At 38.1% G+C, this 21,062-nt stretch overlaps 1 long non-coding RNA gene across 1 annotated transcript; it reads right to left on the bottom strand.

Moving 5' to 3' along the window:
* Positions 1–8,980: 8,980 nt before the first annotated feature.
* Positions 8,981–11,064, bottom strand: LOC132044643 (uncharacterized). The gene is made up of 3 exons (XR_009412239.1): positions 10,873–11,064; positions 10,460–10,517; positions 8,981–9,256 (listed from the first exon to the last, which is right to left on the bottom strand). It is a non-coding gene; the product is annotated as an uncharacterized LOC132044643 (long non-coding RNA).
* Between the last annotated feature and the right edge of the window lie 9,998 nt (positions 11,065–21,062).

Raw genomic sequence — 21,062 nt, 5'->3', positions numbered from 1 at the left:
TAATATATTCTTAATTATTTCATGTTATGATATAGATATTCCAACTTGTCATATTAATACCTAACAATATATTAAACTAAAGCTCTAAACAATTTTTTTTTATATTTAGTAGATTTAAAAAATTCTCTCTTTTAATTCTATAGATTTAAAAAATTCTCTCTTTTAATTCTAATTCATTTAGATTATATGCTAGTTTGTTCCTTTGCCACTTTTTAACCGGGTCATATTTGATTAGATATAAAATATGAATTTGATTAATGAGTTTGATGAGTTAAATAAGTCTATTATTAAAAAATATGGGGCTCTAATGATGTGGCATACCAACTAGGAGAGAAGAGGCTTTTGAGGTGTTTAGTACTTTTTGAAGAAAATGGTGATAATTGAATGACTTTATTTGTCCTAACTGAAACAAAAGTGACTTTTGTAGAAAATTCTCTAAACTTGGGTGATCATCTAAGGAATTAACTCTCATTTGATTGGTCAGAAAAGAATCTTTTTGTTACTCCTTCATAAATATTTTTATATTTTTATGACTTGACTATTATGCCCTGCCACTTTGTACTAGCAAACTATGGCACGGGCCCAACATGTTTGTTCACTTTAATTAGCCGGTCTTTAAGGTTTGTATTTTGTAAATAACTTTTAAGAGCATTCTAATTGTTATTATATATAGCACCATACACAAAATATATTTTACGTAGCATCACTTTAGCGATAATAAAAAATGGAGTTTAAAAATTAAAAACATATGATGGAATTAAGTCTTGGAGATGGAAAGAGTCGGATTTTTTTCTCATTGTCATGACAATGAAAGTTGTTCATCGATGTGAAAAAGAAAATTAGTAAGAATATGAGAGAAAATTAATATTTTGATTCTATTTTTTCTTTTAAATTCTTTAATATCTTATATGTATACCGACAGGTTGATATCCATCGCAATTAACTAACTGTTCAGATGTAAACATAAGAACCATTGTTGTATATATTGAATTTTTTAAAAGCAAATCTAATAAATATTAAATTAATTTAAAAATATGTTAACAAGGGGCAAATTAGTTACATTATAATTTTTTATATTAACAAATATAGATAAAAAGAATTGTTACAAAGAAGTCGCAAATTAGTTACATTATAATTTTTTATATTAACAAATATAGATAAAAAGAATTGTTACAAAGAAGTCAAAATTAGAAAATAAGTCACCAAATTTTAATTCCAAAATGAAAATATAAAGTAATACATTTTATAAATATAAAGAAACAATAATCAGAGAATGCAAAGGAGAGTAAAATAAGTAAAGTATTGACAAAGAAGAAAAATAGAGATAAAAGTCACTCTGTCCCTTCACTTTTACTTGTCCACATTAACATATCAAGACTCAAGAAAAAGAAAAATTTCATCTTTTTATTTTACCCTTCACACTAATTACTCATTTTCAAATCATTTTCTAAGGCTATTGAGACTATACACCAATAAATATGAATATTATGATAAAATATATACTTCATTTATTAATTCTTAAAGAACGTGAAAAGTCAAAAGTGGACAAGTAAAAGTGCACGGAGGGAATAAATATGTGTAGGAGAATTAAAATTGAAGTGCATATGTGTATACATGAGAAGAGAATAAATACTCAGTACTATGACATATGTCCCATTGGGATAAAAAAAGTAGTTGGTTAAAGTGTACAATTTATATAACTTTTGGTACAAATTGCATTGCTATTGTTCGTCCTTTCTTCACGTTTAAAGTATTGACAAAGAAGAAAAACAGGGATAAAAGTCATCCCTCCGTTCACTTTTACTTGTCCACGTTAACATATCAAGAGAAAGGAATTTTTCTTCTTTTTATTAATTTTACCCTTCACATTAATTACTCATTTTCAAATAATTTTCCAAGGCTATTGAGACTATACACCAATGAATATGAATATTATGGTAAAATATATACTCCCTCCGTCTCATATTACTTGTCCACTTTCCCTTTTGCACGCCCCTTAAGAAATCATAAATAAAAGATGTATTTTATATTTTACTATCTTATTTCTATCTCTCTCCAAAATACATTCTAATCAAAATTGACTATTCTAAAGAACATTTAACATTTAATACTAAGGGTAAGATGGGAAAGAATTATTTAATTTTATCTTGGTTTTGTAAATGAAAAAGTAATTTATATATATATATATATATATATATATATATATATATATATATATATATATATATATATATATATACACACACACGCTAATTAATAGTGATTTTTATGTATTTGTACTAGGTTTTATGTGGAAAAGATAAAACACATACGTTAATATCAAATATTGGGCCCGTGAATCGCCTCTAGTTGTTACAAAGGAGATTCAATAGTTAATCGCCGCTCTAGTCGTGTGTTTATTTTTACCCCAGATTTTCCCCGTCCCTAGTTTTGTATATCTCATTTCTAGCATGGTCACTTCTTTAGTTATGCGCATGTCATAGACTTTATATGATTTATAGTAATTGAATTTTGACGTCTCACCAAAAATGAAGCCCGAGTAAGTTTAAAACTTTAATCACGCATTACGCCCGAGTCGGTCTGTATTTTAATTTCTTAGCTGAATGGACCTCAGAGGTGTGCATAATTTGGATAAATTCGAACTCCGAACCGAAATTTGAACATTGTGGATTTTGGATTAGATTTTGGATTTAATTTTCAAAATTTTCGGATTTCGAATTTTTGGATATCCAAAAATTTAAATTTCTTATACCTTATATTTAGCCTTAACCGACTATTCATTAGACATTAGCGCATTACCTATATATATGATCAATCTAATAAGTCAAAGATACCCAACTAAGTCCAATATATGTGTTTGAATTTGTTAATTTTAAAGATAGATGACTACGTACTTTTTAGATTTTGTTTTCATTGTCAGTATATCATATGCATGGCATGATTTTACTATATTGGACTTGTTAATTCATAGGACCTATTAGTGTTTCTTGATAATAGTTTCATTGCTTGTATAAATACTTTACTTAGATTATTGTGATAGCAGTGAGGAATTATATATTAAGGCAATTTGGTATGAAAATTTTTTTTGGTTGTTCGTTTTGTAAAAAGAAGAAGCAACTCAACTTATAGGCCAAAACTGAAAATCCAAATTATCCAAACCGATCAATCCGAAACCGAATTTAAAAAGTCCAATCCGAGCTCATTTAGATCGGATTTGATTTGTATTTACCAAAATCAAATTTTAAAATCGATTATTCTCAAATCTGATACAATCCGATTCATATATCATATAAGTCAAATTTGTACAAACAAAATGATATTTATATAGTCCACAAGTACTAGCTTACTCCGATCTAGTATCTAAGAGTCTGTTTACATTTTTTTTTTTTTTTTTTTTTGCTTAGCCCTTAGATATCAGAAGCAGGCAAGGAGCCAGAGTGCAGGTTATTAGTTCTGCCGAACCCAGCAGCAACTTTTCTATATTTGTCTTTAAAAAATTCCACCAAACATATCACAATTTTATTTCAGAATCCAGTGACTTAAAAAGAGTATAATTTCGAATTTATAGGTTTCGAATTCTGGCTCACTCACTGCTCAAAAGTCTTCAGATTTAACTAATTCGAATTCACACCAGATAAATTTATGTACTAATAGAGCAAAGTGTTCCTTACAGATAGGTTCTCATTCCCAGAGGTAAAGAATTTCTAGCTTATTAATCACTCAGTCGGCCTAATTATTTAAGATCATTCATGGTAGTGCAGCAGTACGTACAAATCATACAAATTCACACCCAAACGGATTTCATAGCGTTTGAAGTTGAGTGTGTAGTTTCAGAATTACAAGGTGGTGGTATATCCACGACTATTTTAAATCTGAATGAACTTCCGTCCGAATATTATTTCAAGATAGATTTGCAAAATCACGATAAGAAGTTAGAATTAAGAAAAATATTTCTTAAATTTTAAGGGGTATGCAGGATCGTCATGATTACTTCAGGGGGATTGCTTCCAATAATTATTGGTTATCTTGTTTGTTGGATAATAAATATGGGTTGTGGGTCGCCCATGTGAACAAACCCGGCCCAATTAAAAGAGATAACCACATAAGAAGTTACTGCAGAGGAAGTTATTGCACAATAGAGAAACTTCCCACTACATGGATAGAGGTTGCAAAAACAGTTTTCCTTTTCCTATGTAGTAACTTCTGATTTTCTCCACTTCTCTTCTCTTAAAATAGAGGAAACCCAGTATTTTACATGACAAGAAAAATTGAGTTCCTCAATTCACACAAAAGTAAGACATGTAGTTCGTGAAAGAATACTTTGTTTCCAAGTTATTCAAAGTTCGACTTGGGCGATTCTTTGGTAGCAAGTTCAACTGTTTTAAGGTACACAATTACGTTGTCCTTGCTCCGTATCCTTTTTCTAACAATGGCATCAGAGCCAGGTTTATTTGTTTCCTAGTATGAGTTTTGTTTCACGAGAAAACGGTTCTACAGATGAAACTTGTTTTAGGTACCACTGATGAAAACTTGTTTTGGGTACCATAGATGAAATTCGTATAAAAACTTTTTAGGTACCACTGATGAAAACTTGTTTTGGGTGCCATAGATGAAATACGTATAAAAACTTGTTTTAGGTACCACTCATAAAAACTTGTTTTGGGTACCATAGATGAAAACTTGTTTTGGGTGAAAATGGGCACCATCACTGAAATGGGTACCATTAGTGAAATATATTATCTAGTTACAGTGATATTACTGTTATTATTATTTTTTATGATGGGAATCTTTGAGCATGATTTACCCATGATTTGTCAAATAAATAAAATGTTACTTGATATGGCAATTAAATGGTGTAAATATCCAACATGTTTGATGGGTCTTACTATAAATGTTGATGAAATGTGAAGAAGTAGGTTCTTCTGCAATAGTTTAGAATTGGAACCAATTATTCGTTATTGAAAGACTATTGTTGGCTTCTTAATTGTTGATGCTTCTGCTATATCCCATGAATTCTCTGTAAATTTTACAGTTTGTGTTTGAACAGTTTTAAAATACAATAAAAAGTTTTTTTTATAACCTCCTAATAGCCACGCCATTATATTGGTATATGATCCTTAAACGCATTTTTTGTCTTCTACGAGTAATGTGGCATGTGTTGTCATATTGAATGGTATGTCCATTCTTATTATTTCATTATTCCCATTTCAGACATCGCTGGACAGGGACAAGCTCGAAGTACTCTAAGTGGGAGTTCCCAAAATCGAGCAAAGAGACAATGTAGAAGAGTACGTCGTCGTAGGACACATTTCTGTGGACGTGAAGTCATAAGGAATAATGTTCCGAGGGCGACGCAAAACCTACTAAGGGATCAAAGGGCTATACGAAGGGAAGGAGAGAAGAAATTCAAAGAGTTTAAAGCTTTTAAGATGTCTCCTAATACTTCAGTGCCTGAACATATTGAACTTTTCGGTTGAAACGAGAAGAACTAGCTAATTTTATTGAAATCTCGGATTGGGAAGTTTGTAGCAATTTTAGTAGATTCCCTCGAGAGCCTTGGAGTGGTACTTTAGTTAAAATTTATCACGATTTCTTTCCAAGTCAACCTTTTGAGGTGTATGTTCGAGAACTTGAAGTCGAGTGGGAGATTATGAACTTGTAATTTGCATGTGAATTTTTTTTCTTCTTTCAATATTATGGAATCACGATGTTTAACTCTCCTTTTATATCCCGTTTTTTTTTTTTTGAATGGGTTGTGACTTAATTGAAAGTCATTAAATAATATTCATACTAAGGAATTTTTTTTTCCATTTTTTGATTAAACATTTAGACCGTAGATGATGATCGGAAACTTTGTGACCTTTCGATTTTACACTAAATGTGAAGCCATTTGTCGGAATTAATTTGCTTGAGTGTGAATATCACATGCATAAATTTGTTAAAGTAAATATTGATGAATAAAAACCTGCTTAATTGTCTCAATCACCAGATATGGCATCTAAGAGTATCATTGCTGATTTAAACAAAGGTGAAAAACTGAATGGCGAGAATTACGACATCTGGAGTCGTAAAATGTGGTATGTACTAGAAGAGCAAGATGCTCTAGAAGGTATTAACCATGTTTTGGTTCACCCAGAAGAGGGTAACACTGCTCAGCACAGAAGAGATCTGGAAACTTACAATGCGTGGAAAAAGAAAGATTCTACTGCACGTGGAATTATTATGAGTTCTGTTGTTGATGATCACGTTCACGAATGTAAGGAATACCCTACTGCTCATGCTATGTGGGCACACTGACGAGAGACATATGGGGGTACTACTGTGACCCGCCTTAGACAGCTAACAATTAAATTTGACACTTACAAAAAGCGTCACGATCACAATGTCAAACAACACCTTAGGGTGATGTCTAACATGATTGCTCAACTCAAAAGTGCTAGTCATGTTCTCTCTGATGAGCCGCAGTTCAGGAAGTGATCCGATCTCTTCCCAATAGTTGGGAACACTTGAAGGTTAACTCAACCCATAATGATAGCATCAAATTTTTTTTTTCTGATGTTGCCCGTTATGTTGAGCTTGAAGACGAGCTGCTTAGTCTTTGCTAAAACTGTATCTAATGCCTATGTGGCAGAATCCAGTGGCATAAAGTATTCAGGATTCAAACGCAAGAAGAATTGGAAAAATGACGGAAAGGGTAAGGAGACCGGAGAAGGACCCTCCAAGAAAAGGAACAAGCCAAATCCCAAGAAGGGAAAATGGTTTTTCAAGAAGAAAGACAAGAGTACGATAAAATGCTACAACTGTCGTGTTCCAGGGCATTTTTCTCATGAGTGTCCCGAGCCGAAAAAGGTAGCATTTCAAAACGCATCTCTAACTGCTACTTATGTTTCTAGCACTGTTTTACTAACTGAATCTTATCCTGTGTGGATTGTAGACTCAGGGGCCACCGACCATGTGAGTCGTGATCGAGAAGCGTTTGTGGAGTTTCGTCGAGTCTCACCTGGATCAAGGTGGATATATGTAGGAAATAATGCAAAGCTTGAAGTCAAAGGGATAGGCACTTGCAAAATGGACTTGCGTGGTGGCGGAACTTTGATGTTGCATAACGTCATCTATGCTCCAAAGATCCGACGTAACTTAGTATCTATGTCTGTTCTTCTAGATCTAGGTTTCGACTTAAAGTTTAGTCGCAATGGTGTTAGAATTACTCAAGACAATGTTTTTATGGTTTTGGACTTCGTTATGATGGTTTTATCATTTTAGATTGTAATCCTTCAACTTATGACTATTATGTTGACCGTTGTGTAATGACATGTTATTCTAGGAACAGTGAAGTTGATGTTATTACATGGCATACAAGATTAGGTCACATAGGGCAAGACCGGATGAATAGATTGGCAAAGGAAGGGCATTTAGGTTCTTTCTCCAAAATTGAAATGCCAACTTGTGAAAATTGTCCTGCCGGAATGATTATGCGTAAACCATTTAGGAAGGCTAAGAGAGCAGATTCCCCGTTGCAATTAATCCATTCTGATATCTGTGGTCCAATGAATGTGATGGAAAGGTATAGTGCTTTGTATTTCCTTACATTTATTGATGATTTCACGCGCTTTGGTTATGCCTATTTGATTTCTCATAAATCTGAAGCACTTGAATGCTTTAGAAAATATATGAATGAAGTTGTGAATCAATTAGATAAAAGTATAAAGACTTTAAGAACCGATAGAGGCCGTGAATATTTATCAAAACAGTTTGAAGAATTATGTAATGAAAAAGGCATTACGAGATAGTTAACTACTCCTTACACACCTCAACAGAATGGTGTAGCAGAAAGGAGGAATAGAACATTATTGGATATGGCAAAGTCAATGATGGCGCAGACAAATTTACCTATCTCTTTTTGGGGAGATGCGTTATTGACTGCGGCCTACATACTAAATAAAGTGCCTTCTAAATCAGTTACTTCCACTCCCTATAAGCTATGGACTGGTCATAAACTGAAACTGAATGATCCACGACCTTGGGGTTATCTTTGCATATGTAAAAGATCATTTTGTTAAGTTTGGAAAACTGAGTCCAAAAAGGAAGAAATGTATCTTTATAAGATACTTAGAACACTCCAAAGGGTATGTGTTCATTGGTGAATTAGAAGATGAAAGTATAACTGAAATTGAATCACGAGATATCACATTTTTAGAGAGTGATTTTCCCAAAAAGGGCGAAATAAAAGAAGGAGAGCCTCTTTACGAAATGTTAAATTCAGATGATCAGACATTGTCTTCATACATGTTTGCTAGTCAAATAGATCAAGGATCGGTTCCTGGTCCAAGGGGGAGCTTTGAATCCCAAAATCCTTTAGAGGAATCTGAATTTCAACAACGTAAAAGTACCCAAAAAAGTGTACCTAAACGATCTTATGAGATTGAAGATTACATTTTCCTGGTGTCTCCCACAGAATTGGATGAGCCTAATTCTGTGACTGAGGCTTTGACTAGTCCTAGAAAAGATGAATGGATGAAAGCAATGAAAGAAAAATTGGAGTCCATGAGAACCAACAATGTCTGGGATCTTGTTGACCTTCCTTCTGGGCGTAAAGCTATTAGGAACAAATGGGTTCTCAAGGTTAAACGTAAAGCAGACAGGTCAATAGAAAGATACAAGGCACGATTGGTAGCAAAAGGTTTTACCCAACAAGCTAGAATAGATTATGAGGAAACCTTTTCGCCAGTTGTGAAGTTTACCTCAATTCGGTTACTTTTGGCTATTGTTGCACATTTAGATCTACAGTGTCACACCCCAACCTTGGGGATGTGGCCGGCACCCGGCACCCAAAGAGTCAAGTGAACCAACTATGATATCTAAACTCTGTGACGTGAATCATAGGCCGACGAGGCCACTGAATAACAATAGTAAGAAGTATATCATAACAACCTGCAAGCAGAAAAGGCCCAACAACACATATATGCATAACAAAGGCCAACAAGGCCACAACCAAGAAAGACAACTAGTTAGAAGGCCGGCAAGGCCTGACACAATACCTGTACACTAACTGATAATTTGTAAGCCTCTAAGAGCACTAATATACATCAACTGGTCGGGACAGTGGCCTCGACGTAGCCATAGCCATACTCTCTATGTATATATGCATGCATCCTATTTAATGACTCTGACTAGCAACTCTGGAGAATGGAGTGCGAACATCCCTGCTGAACTTTGGTATCCCACTGAGAAAGGTACAATAATCCATCTACCGTGCCTGTGGGCATGATCACAGCGCACAAAATGTGTCAGTACAAAAGATGTACCCAGTATGTAAGGCAGTAATCATAAACATAACATAAGCATAAGAGATACAAATAACTTGGGAAAAGATGTACAGACAACCTGAAACTCTGAACGAGGCCACTGAGGGCGACCATAATCATGACATAAATATAAATGCATGCCCGTAAAATCATTCCTCACTGTGGAGGCATATATCATATCATATAACAATAATAAATCCCTACGTCGGGGTAAGCTCATCATCATAACATCATCTACGCAAGCTGATCGGTGGCAATGCACGACTATGTGCCTACCCGATCGCCTACAACACGGCTCGGTAAAAAGAAAGAAATACATCTAGATACACGACTACGTGCCTACCCGGCCGCCTACTGACACGGCTTGGTAAATAAAGAAACATGTCTAGGTGCACATATAAGTGCCTACCGCCGACTATAGCGCGGCTCGGTAATGAAAAATATATATATATATATATATATATATATATATATATATATATATATATATATATATATATATATATATATATATATATAAGTATATGCAAGACTGACCTCAGAAGAAATATCATGGAAAGAGTCAGAGTGATCTATCGTCGTTATCCTCCGACTATCATTATTGTCGCTACGTTTATCATTATTTGGTCATTAGGCCAAAGAAGTAAAAGTACAAGGAAACATCTTGTTATGAATTATTCAGGAAGCCAAAGTTAGCCAAACCCTTATGAAATATGATCGACACAACTTTTATCGGAAAGAGTGTGCCAACGAAAGGTTCGTCACCTTGGAGCAATAGACAAGAAGGTAAGGATTAACTCAATTAAAGGAAGTACAATCAACTCAACTTTGATGTGAAGAGTACCATAACTAATATCATTCTTCATTCGATAAACAAGAGGGATACAAAATGTGAAAGGTACTTCAATACGAGCTATTCATGAGAAAAGGATAAGCTTAACCATTTTGGGACATAATCGACACAAGTTGAACGGAAAGTCTTTTAATCGATAGCCAAAAGGAGATGTGGACCATAATTTGGTACAAGTCATAGATGAGTATGTGTCAGCTCAATTATCATGGAACTCGATCGATCAAGTTAGCGGAACAACTTTTCAATGAAAGGTCATTTGAAATCTAGTCATGCCACAAAGAGAATAGAAAGCCCTACATACCTCGTCGATGGAGTTATATACATTTCCCCGAGTCCTCGAACGTCTTACGGATGATGTCCTACATAATACATACTATTCAAGATCAAAACCAAGTTCATAGCTTATAGAAATCTTCATTTAGACATTTAATCGGGCAACTCATGGGCATGAATTTATAGGCCTTTTTGTAGCGTAATTTCCTCGTAAAACACTATCAAATTCTACTTTTCTACTCCTCCTCATCAATACGATCCAATCCATATCAACACAGCTCCAAACAACACGTTAAAACCACATAAAACAGCCCAACTATCAAGCCAAGTCCATAAGAGTTCACAAGAATTGTCAAAGTTTATTCTATGGGGTTTTCACCAAATTTCTAGGTTTAATTACTTGTAAAAGTTCAAAGAGATCAAAAGGAAGTTAAAATATACCTTAGATGATCAAAATCACTCCAAAATCCAAGTTCCTTCAAGGTGAAGTTCTTATCCGAGAAGCAAATTAGCGAAGAAATCATAATTCCATAATTGCCATGGTTTTCTCCATGTTGAAGTTGTTTGATTTGCTTTTAGGAGTGTTTTTGATTGATGGGAGAAGGTTTGAGAATATTGCTTAGGGTTTGCTGGTCCTTTTATGGTGAAGAAATTAAGGAAATTTCGTCCAAGGCTATGTATATATATAGGGGCAAGATAAAGCCACCGACTATGTTCACTGTTCACGCAGCAGTTTGCGTCCTTGGACGAAAATGTGAATTTCTCTCTACTCCGATGTCGTATCGATAAATGGTAAAATGATATGGAAACTAGACTCGTAGACCTTAGATTCGGTAGGTGGATCACCCCATAACTTCAAGTATATTGAGAGAAAAAATCCGAGACATCTGACCCAAATTTCAGTGAAATTTACAAACTTAACTTGCGACGCCCTTTGTCGACTTTCGTATTACAACTCGTTTGACTTCCAAACTTAACAATAGACCATTATACAATTCAAATACTTCATATCATTACTTTCTTAGCATGTGGAACACTCCTAATCTCACCCAATAGTACAAGCTATCGTATTCCCAACTTGCCGACTTTTGACGAAACTCATGCTTCTTTGATTCATTCACCCTCCAAATCTTTCGCCACTTACTAATATTATTTATAGACTCTTGTAACCATTTTTATTAATAAACTCAATCCCTTTTATCCTCAACATAATTTCTTTTTGAACTTACGTCGAATAACTCATGATGCGACTTTAACGTGCGAAAATCCGAGGTGTAACATCCCCCCCCCCCCCTTAAGAACATTCGTCCTCGAATGTTAAGGGATATTCTAGCTCTTGGGATTTCTAAAAATTTCGGCAGAGTTTCCTCCGTAAATAGAACTATCCAAAACATGTCAAACAGCCCAAACAAATGTCCAAAGCCACACAGGGCCACACCACAACAAACAATATTAATTTGTCCCCTCACGACCATCTATTTGTACAAAAATTATAATAGGTTAGCCATAACTTACCTCAACCGTTCTTTGCTGAAGTCTGCAACATACTAGCCATATCTGTCTCAACAATAAAATCAAACAAGATATATAAAAATTCAATATATATAATTGGAAAGGAGGTATCTTATCACACGAGTGTCACCATAAATTTGAGGTCTGAAACAAATGGGGGGTATCCAACCTTCACATCTTTCCTTGTCTTCTTATGTCGGTTCCTCCACATTATCCTATTGGCAACACATTTTTTTTCTTTCTTTCAACTTTGTAGCTTATAAATGATGATTTTGAAGATCAGGGGTAGTGATGGGGTACTTATGATATTTAGATGTGCAGAACCTTTGGATAAACTACTTTAAATTCCTTAAGCACATCAAACCTATCAACTACTTAGCCGGTCCCAATGCAAGATAAGTCTACCTTTCTCGACGAGTCTCAGTAGGCCTTTTATGGGTGGTGATTCCAGTGAAATTCCAAAGTCGGGATGCTGATTACCTAAACAGACTTCCTTTGAGAAACTTGTCAATATCGCTAAGATGTCTAAAGGAGATGGGGATGTTTAGTCCTTCACTCTTTTTTATTACTTATTACTATTTGCTGTACCAAATCATAACTCCATCTTCTTGCCAAGAGTTACATACTCGGATAAACTCAAACCACCTATGTTACTTGTAAGTTTAGTATGAGCACAGATATGTTCTTGGAAGGGCCTCTAGAATTGTGCACCTTAGTCTGGTAAGATAAGGACTGGAATCCTACGAGATTGAGTCATTTTATTTCTGTTTAATTTGAGAAAATCTTTCAACCGTGAGTGTAGTTTGAACAGACCAGAACTAGTTCTACTCATGATTTCTCAAGTGAATTATACTCGCGATGGACGTTGCCTAATCTTGAAATAACACTCCGTATTATAGCTTACACCCTCCAACCCAAACTGAGTGTAATGGTTTCTTTTTCTAACAACTTGTCGGGCATATTTCTTGGATTCCTTGCACAGTTAAGTGACATATTTCATCTCTAGCCTCAGCACATAACGGGCCAATGGCTCAATCCTTATCGATACTCTTCATATCTTGTTGCCATATCCATTTTCACTTTTAGTTCCTTTCATCTACTAATCCTTTTGGTCCGGTCCGTATCAACTTATTATTAGCAATATCACTTATCTTTTCCTTCGGGACTTAATTGCACCGACATCCTTAGCTTGTGTAACGAATCTGCTTTACAATGGTTATATCGCGTTCAGGCTTCCACTTCCCTAGTGCTCTGTATCTTAAATACAACTATGTCTCTTCTCAATTTGCTTTTATTTGTCTTAGTTATTTAGTCTTTGTTTGAAATTGCTATTTGTTTTCTCGAACCTGAACTTGCTTTGGAATTATCGCTACCCCCTCTACATTAGTCTTCTTTTCGATGACTGTCCCATTTTTCATTCACGTATACTTTTCCTGACGTCTCTGAATTACTGGGTACATTAAACTTCCTTGAATAGCTTCACCCCTTATTGGGAAATCGTCCCTTCAATATTTTCCAAAGATTTTACTTTATTATAACTTCCGTTCTATCATCTTATTCTTTCAAAAAAAAATTACTTGTATGTCAACTCACTTTCCTTCACCACATCCCTCGTATCGAAGAAATTCTTGCTTTACCCTTTCGTGTAGAGATAGCATCCATGTCTTTTAACATTTCGTCCTCAGTTAATTATCCTTCGTAGTCAACCTCCTACTGCGAGCACTCCCCATATTCATATATATACTGATATATTTTCTCTCGTACCCGTTGGTGACTATTATTCGCTTTACGATAACTTTCACTTCCATTTTTGCTTTTATTCCTTCTTATCAAAATACTCCTTTATCTTAAGCTTTCATGAAAAAATATTGTCTTGGATTAGTCACACTTTTTCTTATTCCTTTGTTGCTATTCGCCCTCTGTTTACAAGCTATCAATGTCTTATCCGTTTTATAGAATCTCTCATGCTTCAATTTCTTCTCAAGGTACGTTGTAAATGTTGATTTTTCTTCCATAAAGCTCACCTTCCTTCCTTCGTTTTCTATCCTCATCTCATCAGGCTTCCAAGTCCGCCGATTAGGATTATGTAGCTCGCCACCTTGCTATTTAGATTCTTACCGTTATCATTCTTTTGTCCAACTTCTTGTCGTTATATTTTATCATATCTAGCCCGTTCCCTTCCTATCTTTCTATTAACCTTAATCCTTTATTTACTCCAGGAATCTTGTTCAAACACCCTATCATCACCCATTTCCTCTATGTTTATAATCCCTTCATGTCATGGTCTCTTTCATATTCCTATTAATTGATGATTTTTTTTTTGTTATAACATCTCCTCCTACCAGTCTTGTTTCTTTTCCTCGCCACTCTTACAGAAAGCATCATCTACAAATTTCACATGCGCATTAGCACAGGTCTCCAAGTATAACTTAAGTGATCGTCATACAAGCCCCCAAATTAAAACACCGACCTTTACTGTCACGACTCGACTAAGGACCATGACGGGTACTTGGGGCTAACCACCGAGCACCACTCATATTACTCGTAATCATACTCATTCTGCGATCGTTCGTTAATAACCTGCTTATAATCATAGGGAAACCATTTTCATTTCAAACATGATTACTTTTATATACATAAGCCCTCTGGCTATTAAAATAATAACACACACACACACACACACACACACACACACATATATATATATATATATATATATAAAATCATGAGACCATACTACCCACACATGCGTATCTACGAGCCTCTACTAGAGTACTAGACATACGGACGGGACAGGACCCGTCGTGCCCAAAATAGATATATACACAAAATCATAAGCAATGGCACCTCCGGAACAATGGAGTGCTCTCAAGACTGCTGATAGCTCCTATGAGTCTGGATCACCTCCTTGTCTACCTGTGAGCATGAACACGGCGTCCAAAGAAAAGGACGTCGATACGAGCGTTGTCGAGTATGTAAGGCTTAAATAAAATCAGCATAATAAAGAAATTCTGAAACATAAGGTGAAAACATAACCTACTTAGCCTTTAAAAATAAATGCATTTTTAACACATCACATACATCAACTTATCACATATATAATTCTCGTTTACCCGTGTCCGGGTACCATCATACGCCGCCTACTAGTGGTGGTCATGTCCTGCCTTCCAGGCGTTGTGGTGTCGTAAGCAGCCCGTATTAGCGGTGATATGTCCGGCCATCTGGACACGGTGGAATCGCAAGCAGCCCGCGTTAGCAGTGACATGTCTGGCCATCTAGGCACGGTGTAACCTCATCATCGTACACATCTCATACAACATACATTCGAACTAGAAGATAATCTACAACTATATCGGGGTGACGTAAGGTCGAGAACCCCCAATTTCCGTATGGAGTATTCGTGATCATCATACCTCACCTTGAAGGAATGAATATCATAAAGTGGGTTTAGCAACAATGAACATCAAGGAATCGTATGATGGTCAATAGCCTCGTAAAATGGCATATCGTATTCATAGCATGAACATCGTGAGAGTATTGTATCATAAGCTTTAGAATTTCAAGACTTTGGTTCATCTTTACCCTTATCATATTCATAATATATCTTATTCTTTTATCTCATAAGAGGCTCTATCTAACATAGACTCATAGTTCATGGGATGTAAGAAGGTCATGGAGAGATAGGGGGATTCATGCCATCGGGATCATGCCTTAGAAAAGAAAGGACGAGCCTTACATACCTTGTATCTCTTCAACTTTCTATCGTTCGCCCGCATACCTCTTTAACTTGCGATTCTACCTTCAAGGGAATTCATACAAAATTTAGATAATTGATAACATAAGTATATTTGGACTAAAGCTAATGAAAATTGGGCAACATCTCCTTAGTTTCCCCATACCATATAACAACTCCCAACATTTTGTAACAACATTCATAATCCCATAATCCACAATCTTTATCAACCATATATCATTCAATTCTCCTATTCCCATTTCAAGGGCATCCATAGCCATGATCATAATACAATATTGCATTCGTCCTCCTATTCAGTTTCTCCTATGTTCTTAATATCACTTATAGCAAGATTCTATTCATAATACATCAAGAGCCATGATTCATGTCAACTACTATTTGAGATTACTATTACTTTCACCTTTGAGCTCTATATTTTATTTCTTCCATAATCCAAGTCTTTCAACCCCTCAATGCTCTCAATAATAGGAAATAAACATAGAACTTACCTTAAGCACTTGGAGACAAGCCTTGAGTCACCCTACTCCATTATAATGAAATCCTCCACTTGCATGCCAAAGAAATTCTTACCCTTCACAAACCCTAATACTCTTCCTAGTATAGGAATCTCTTAATTCTTGGCTTTGATCTTGGCCTTTTTGGTATAGATTGTTGTTGTTATAACCCGTATTTTTCACCTTTGGGAATCTCGGAATTTTCGAGACAAGTTAAGGACAATGAAATGCATTGATCTTGTAGGGCTCATAAGTTGGTTATGGAAAAATTTAGACGTGAAAATATTGGAAAAGTTTAAGGGCAAGATTGGAATCTCGTAAATTAGTCCCGTGAATTTCCGAAAGCGATTCGTCATCAATTGGGCTTAAAACAAAAGTTGGAAAATTAAGGCCCAATGCATTGGGGTGGCCGGCCATGCAATGGCCTTGGCCAAACTTTCATGGTGTGGTCATGTGTTACACATGTGACCACTTAATTAATTAAAAGAGTGAGGGTTCAAGAAAATTCAAGAAGCAAGAACAAAACAAAAAAAAATTGAAGAACATCTCCAAAACAGCCTCTCGGCCGAACAGTGGAGAAAAAGGAAAAAAAAATTTCCAAGTCCTTTAATCTTGTTCCAAGAATTAGTATCTTGTGGTTTTCTTGCTAAGTCAAGCATCCTTTACAACTTGGTGAAGTTGGTTTGGAAGAAGGAGCACTTATTCATTCAAGTTGACAACTTGAGGAAGTGAAGAAGTTGGAAGTGTAAGATTTCTGACGAAACGAGACTGGAGTTTCGACGAGCTTAGCAAGCGCGAAAGGTATGTAAAGCTACCCCTATTCTTTCCTTGGCACGTCTTAGGTGCATTAGGCTTGACTTTGGACCTCGGGGATAATCCTACTCCTCGGAATCTACGTTCGAATTTAACCCTTTTTCCTTCAGTAGAATTGAACCCATAAGGTTGTAAATGGTTAGGAATGTTGTTGAAATCCCTAGAACTCGTACAAGTGGAATCCGATTACCTTAAAACCCTTACTAATGACGTTATGAAGTTTAACATACGTAATTTACGTCCGCCACCTCAATTGGCCGAGGTGGGCCCACTATTTCTGGTTTTACCCTTCTGTGCTTATGACTTGTCTTCGAACGGCTTTAAAAAAGGAACGTTTAACTACTCCGCTATCTATTATTTAAATATTGTTTTGAATACTCCGCTAAGTCTTATAAATTGTTTTGAATCTGGAAACGATCTCGGAGGATTTATGTCTTTGTAACTCGTTATGACATCCGAAATTTACTTATTATGACTCCGTCTAAGTTTCCGATTTGCTTCGTCACCCGATATGCCTCATGGAGTCTCTCCGGATATATATATGTTATTTTTATTGCATTAGTTTCTCACTACTCCACTCGTGGATGCCTCAATGCTTCCTTCACCGAGGCCGGGATTTGTTATCAAGCGCTTTCCTCTGCATTGTTCGCCGTGCCTCGGTGTGAGGGCGAGGTATGACATGTACATGGGTCCGAAGTATGATGTGCCATGTACATATATTCGATATCGATGGTGTGATGTGATGTGGCCACTTGGTATGGTATGATCGTTTCGGAGATATTCCTACTACGAAGTATGATGTGTTTTGGCGCGGGACGAAGGAGCGCCTATGTTGTTCACCGAGTCCCACGGCGGGGCCGGTTTTGGCATATGTTTTACGCGTATGCATCATTTATGACTTTTGATATGCATTTTGATTTCCTATGTACTTTGTTCATTCTCCGCACTTCCTGTTACGATTTTTAATATTATTTTGTACAGTCTCTGCTTTACATATTCAGTACATTTTCCGTACTGACCCCCTTTCTTCGGGGTGCGTTTCGTGCCACGCAGGTACAGACGTTTGATTTGCTGATTCGCTGCCTAGGTTATACGCTCGCCATTTGTTTGGAGTGCTCCTTTGTCCGGAGCCCGTATTTTGATATAAACTCTTCTGTTGTTTACGTACATATTCATTCTGGGTACGACGGGGCCCTGTCCCGTCCTATGATTATGTTTTTGTTCTGTAGAGGTCTGTAGACATGTGGTGTGGGTTCTGTACATGCTCGTGAGTTTTGTGTACGATTACGGCTTATCTATGTGTGGTAACGGCCTTATCGGCCTTCGTGCGTCATATACGCATGACCCGACTAAATTATTATTTCTGCTCATTTTTATTATTTTGCTAGTTTAGGATAAGTTACGTATGAGTGCCCAACTAGGGTACTAGTCGCGGCCTACGGGGTTGGGTCGTGACAAAAGTGGTATCAGAGCGGTTAGGTCCTCGGAATGTCTACAGACCGTGTCTAGTAGAGTCCTGTTTATCGGTGTGTCGTGCACCACATCTATAACGAGGAGGCTACAGGACATTTAGGAAATTACCCTTCTTTCTGTCTTAGATCGTGCGGTAGAACGTATTAGTAGGATGATTCCCTCTAACGAATCGAAATGTTGTCTTTTCGGCTATGCCTCGAGAAAAGCGACGGCGACCCCGAAAGGGCAAGTCCACGGCACCGGTGAGACTAGTCGGGCCCGCGAGTCACTAGGGCCCGTACTCGGCCGGAGACCGTGCCTACGACGGCCGGCTCGGCGACGCCACCGTAGCCGGAGAGGATTAGGCGTGCGGTTTACGGACCGAGGGCGGCTTCACCGCCGAGCTTCGGGAGCCCCAGCACCTCAGCCTCTAGCCCCCCAGTCAGGGGGGAGGACAGAGCTATGCGAGAGGCGGTGCAGTTATTGACTAGGTGGGTGGCAGCTCAGGAGCAGCAGCGTGAGTCAGGGGGTGATCAGGCACGCGGGCCAACGGTTCGAGGGCCGTGAGTTTTGACTTGTAATCCTCGGGGAGTTCTTTGGGACAAAGCACGAAAAGACCCCCGTGAGTTCATTAGGGAGATGCGAGCGTACCTTACGGTGATTAAGGCCTCTCCGACGGGTCGGTTGAGTTGGCCTCGTACGGTTGCATGAAGTCGCGCCAGGGCGGTTCGAGTCTTGGGAATTATCTAGAGGTAGAGGAGCCCCTCCTGCTGTGTGGGACGAGTTCACGGAGGCTTTTATGAGACATTTTCTACCCCCAGAGTTACGGAGGGCCAGATTGGACAGATTCCTATCACTCAGGCAGCGAGGCCGCGATTGTCGGGGTATAGTTTGGAATTTGACTCTGCGGCTCGGTATGCACCTATGTTGGTGGCGGATATGAACGACGGGATGCATCAATTTATCGGGGCTTGGACAAGTATATGATTGATAATTGTAGCCGTGGGCGCTCGGCGGTATGGACATCGCCGCGTACGGGCGTACGCCCGGGCATGGAAGAACGACATGCGGGCGTCGGCTGATGGAGATCACGACGAGAGCCGGCCCAAAAAGGGCCGGATCGGCCGGATATACCGGAGAGTCTCGGGCGGGCCGTCTCGGCGGCGGGGTACCGAGCGTTCTTCCCGGCCGACCCAGCACACCCCGCGGTTCTCGGTGCCGGAAGTCGGTGTGCGGGGTATTCGGAAGTAGGTCGAGCTCCCGGGCGGGCGGTTCGCGGGTGGATGGAGGTTTTAGTCGGGCGAGACCACCCGGACCTCGGTGCTCGTATTGCGGGAGGCACCGCCGAGAGTGCTATCGTGCTACGGTGCTGTTTTTGGGTGCGGCCGTCAAGGCCATACGGTGAGAGAGTGTCCGACGGGGCGGTCGGGTGGTATGGCTCGGCTACGGGGTCGATTGCGGGTTCTCGTCTCCTTCCGTGGCCGGACGCCTTGCGGAGCGAGGAGGTGCAGAGGTCGGCCCGGCCGCGGTAGGGGCCGTGGCGAGGCTTCCGATTCGGCGGTCCTTCGAACTGCATTTATGCTCTGACTGGTCGACAGGATTCGGAGACGCCACCAAATGCGGATGCAGGTACTTTATTATTCTTTTCTCGAAATATATGTGTATTATTGGCTGGTTTAGATTTTATCTTGTGGCATATTTCCATTTCTGAGTCACTAAGGGAATTGGGATAGGACCCGTACTGATAGAACCGCCAATATGGTTGTATATGTAATGAATGGTGAATAGTGCCGACCTAGAAGCCTAATACGGAAAAGGTATAATCAGAAAAATAAAAGACCCTCCCTGAATCGAGTAGGACCCACTACGAAAATATTTCGAAATTTCGTTAAGACCCAAACCCGCCTTAAATCACGTGACAAGCTCGTACGGGGTAGTGGATGCGATTATATCAGAGCGGATGCACCAGAATTTGCTAAAGTCCCGAGGTTAAGCGTGCTAAGGCCAGAACAATTTTGGGATGGGTGACCCCCTGGGAAGTGAACAAAAATTTTTGCAAGTATAAATATGAGAGTCAAATGGGCAGTTCGGAGTAAACTAAAGGTACTTAGGATGTCTGGGGTGACTAAAAACCCTACGAAGGTCGGGTAGCCTAAGGCCAAATGGACCAGCGCAGGGAAGATGGCACAACGATGTTTGGGGATTGAAGGAAAGCGAGTACATAAAAAGGGACAACGATGGTGACGTTCAAGGAGACTTTGAAGGAAAGAAAGAGAGCCCTCCCCCGAGGTATTATGAGATCCTATAAGGTTAGTTGAACATTCGAGGACGAATGTTCTAAAGGGGGGGAGGATGTTATAACTCGTATTTTTCACCTTTGGGAATCTCGGAATTTTCGAGACAAGTTAAGGACAATGAAATGCATTGATCTTGTAGGGCTCATAAGTTGGTTATGGAAAAATTTAGACGTGGAAATATTGGAAAAGTTTAAGGGCAAGATTGGAATCTCGTAAATTAGTCCCGTGAATTTCCGAAAGCGATCCGTCATCAATTGGGCTTAAAACAAAAGTTGAAAAATTAGGCCCAAGAGAGGAAGGGTGGCCGGC

The sequence above is a fragment of the Lycium ferocissimum genome, unplaced genomic scaffold (assembly GCF_029784015.1).
Source record: "Lycium ferocissimum isolate CSIRO_LF1 unplaced genomic scaffold, AGI_CSIRO_Lferr_CH_V1 ctg509, whole genome shotgun sequence".
Lineage (NCBI taxonomy): Eukaryota > Viridiplantae > Streptophyta > Magnoliopsida > Solanales > Solanaceae > Lycium > Lycium ferocissimum.
The sequence above is the reverse complement of the archived record's forward strand: the minus strand, read 5'-3'. Positions and strand labels throughout refer to the sequence as shown.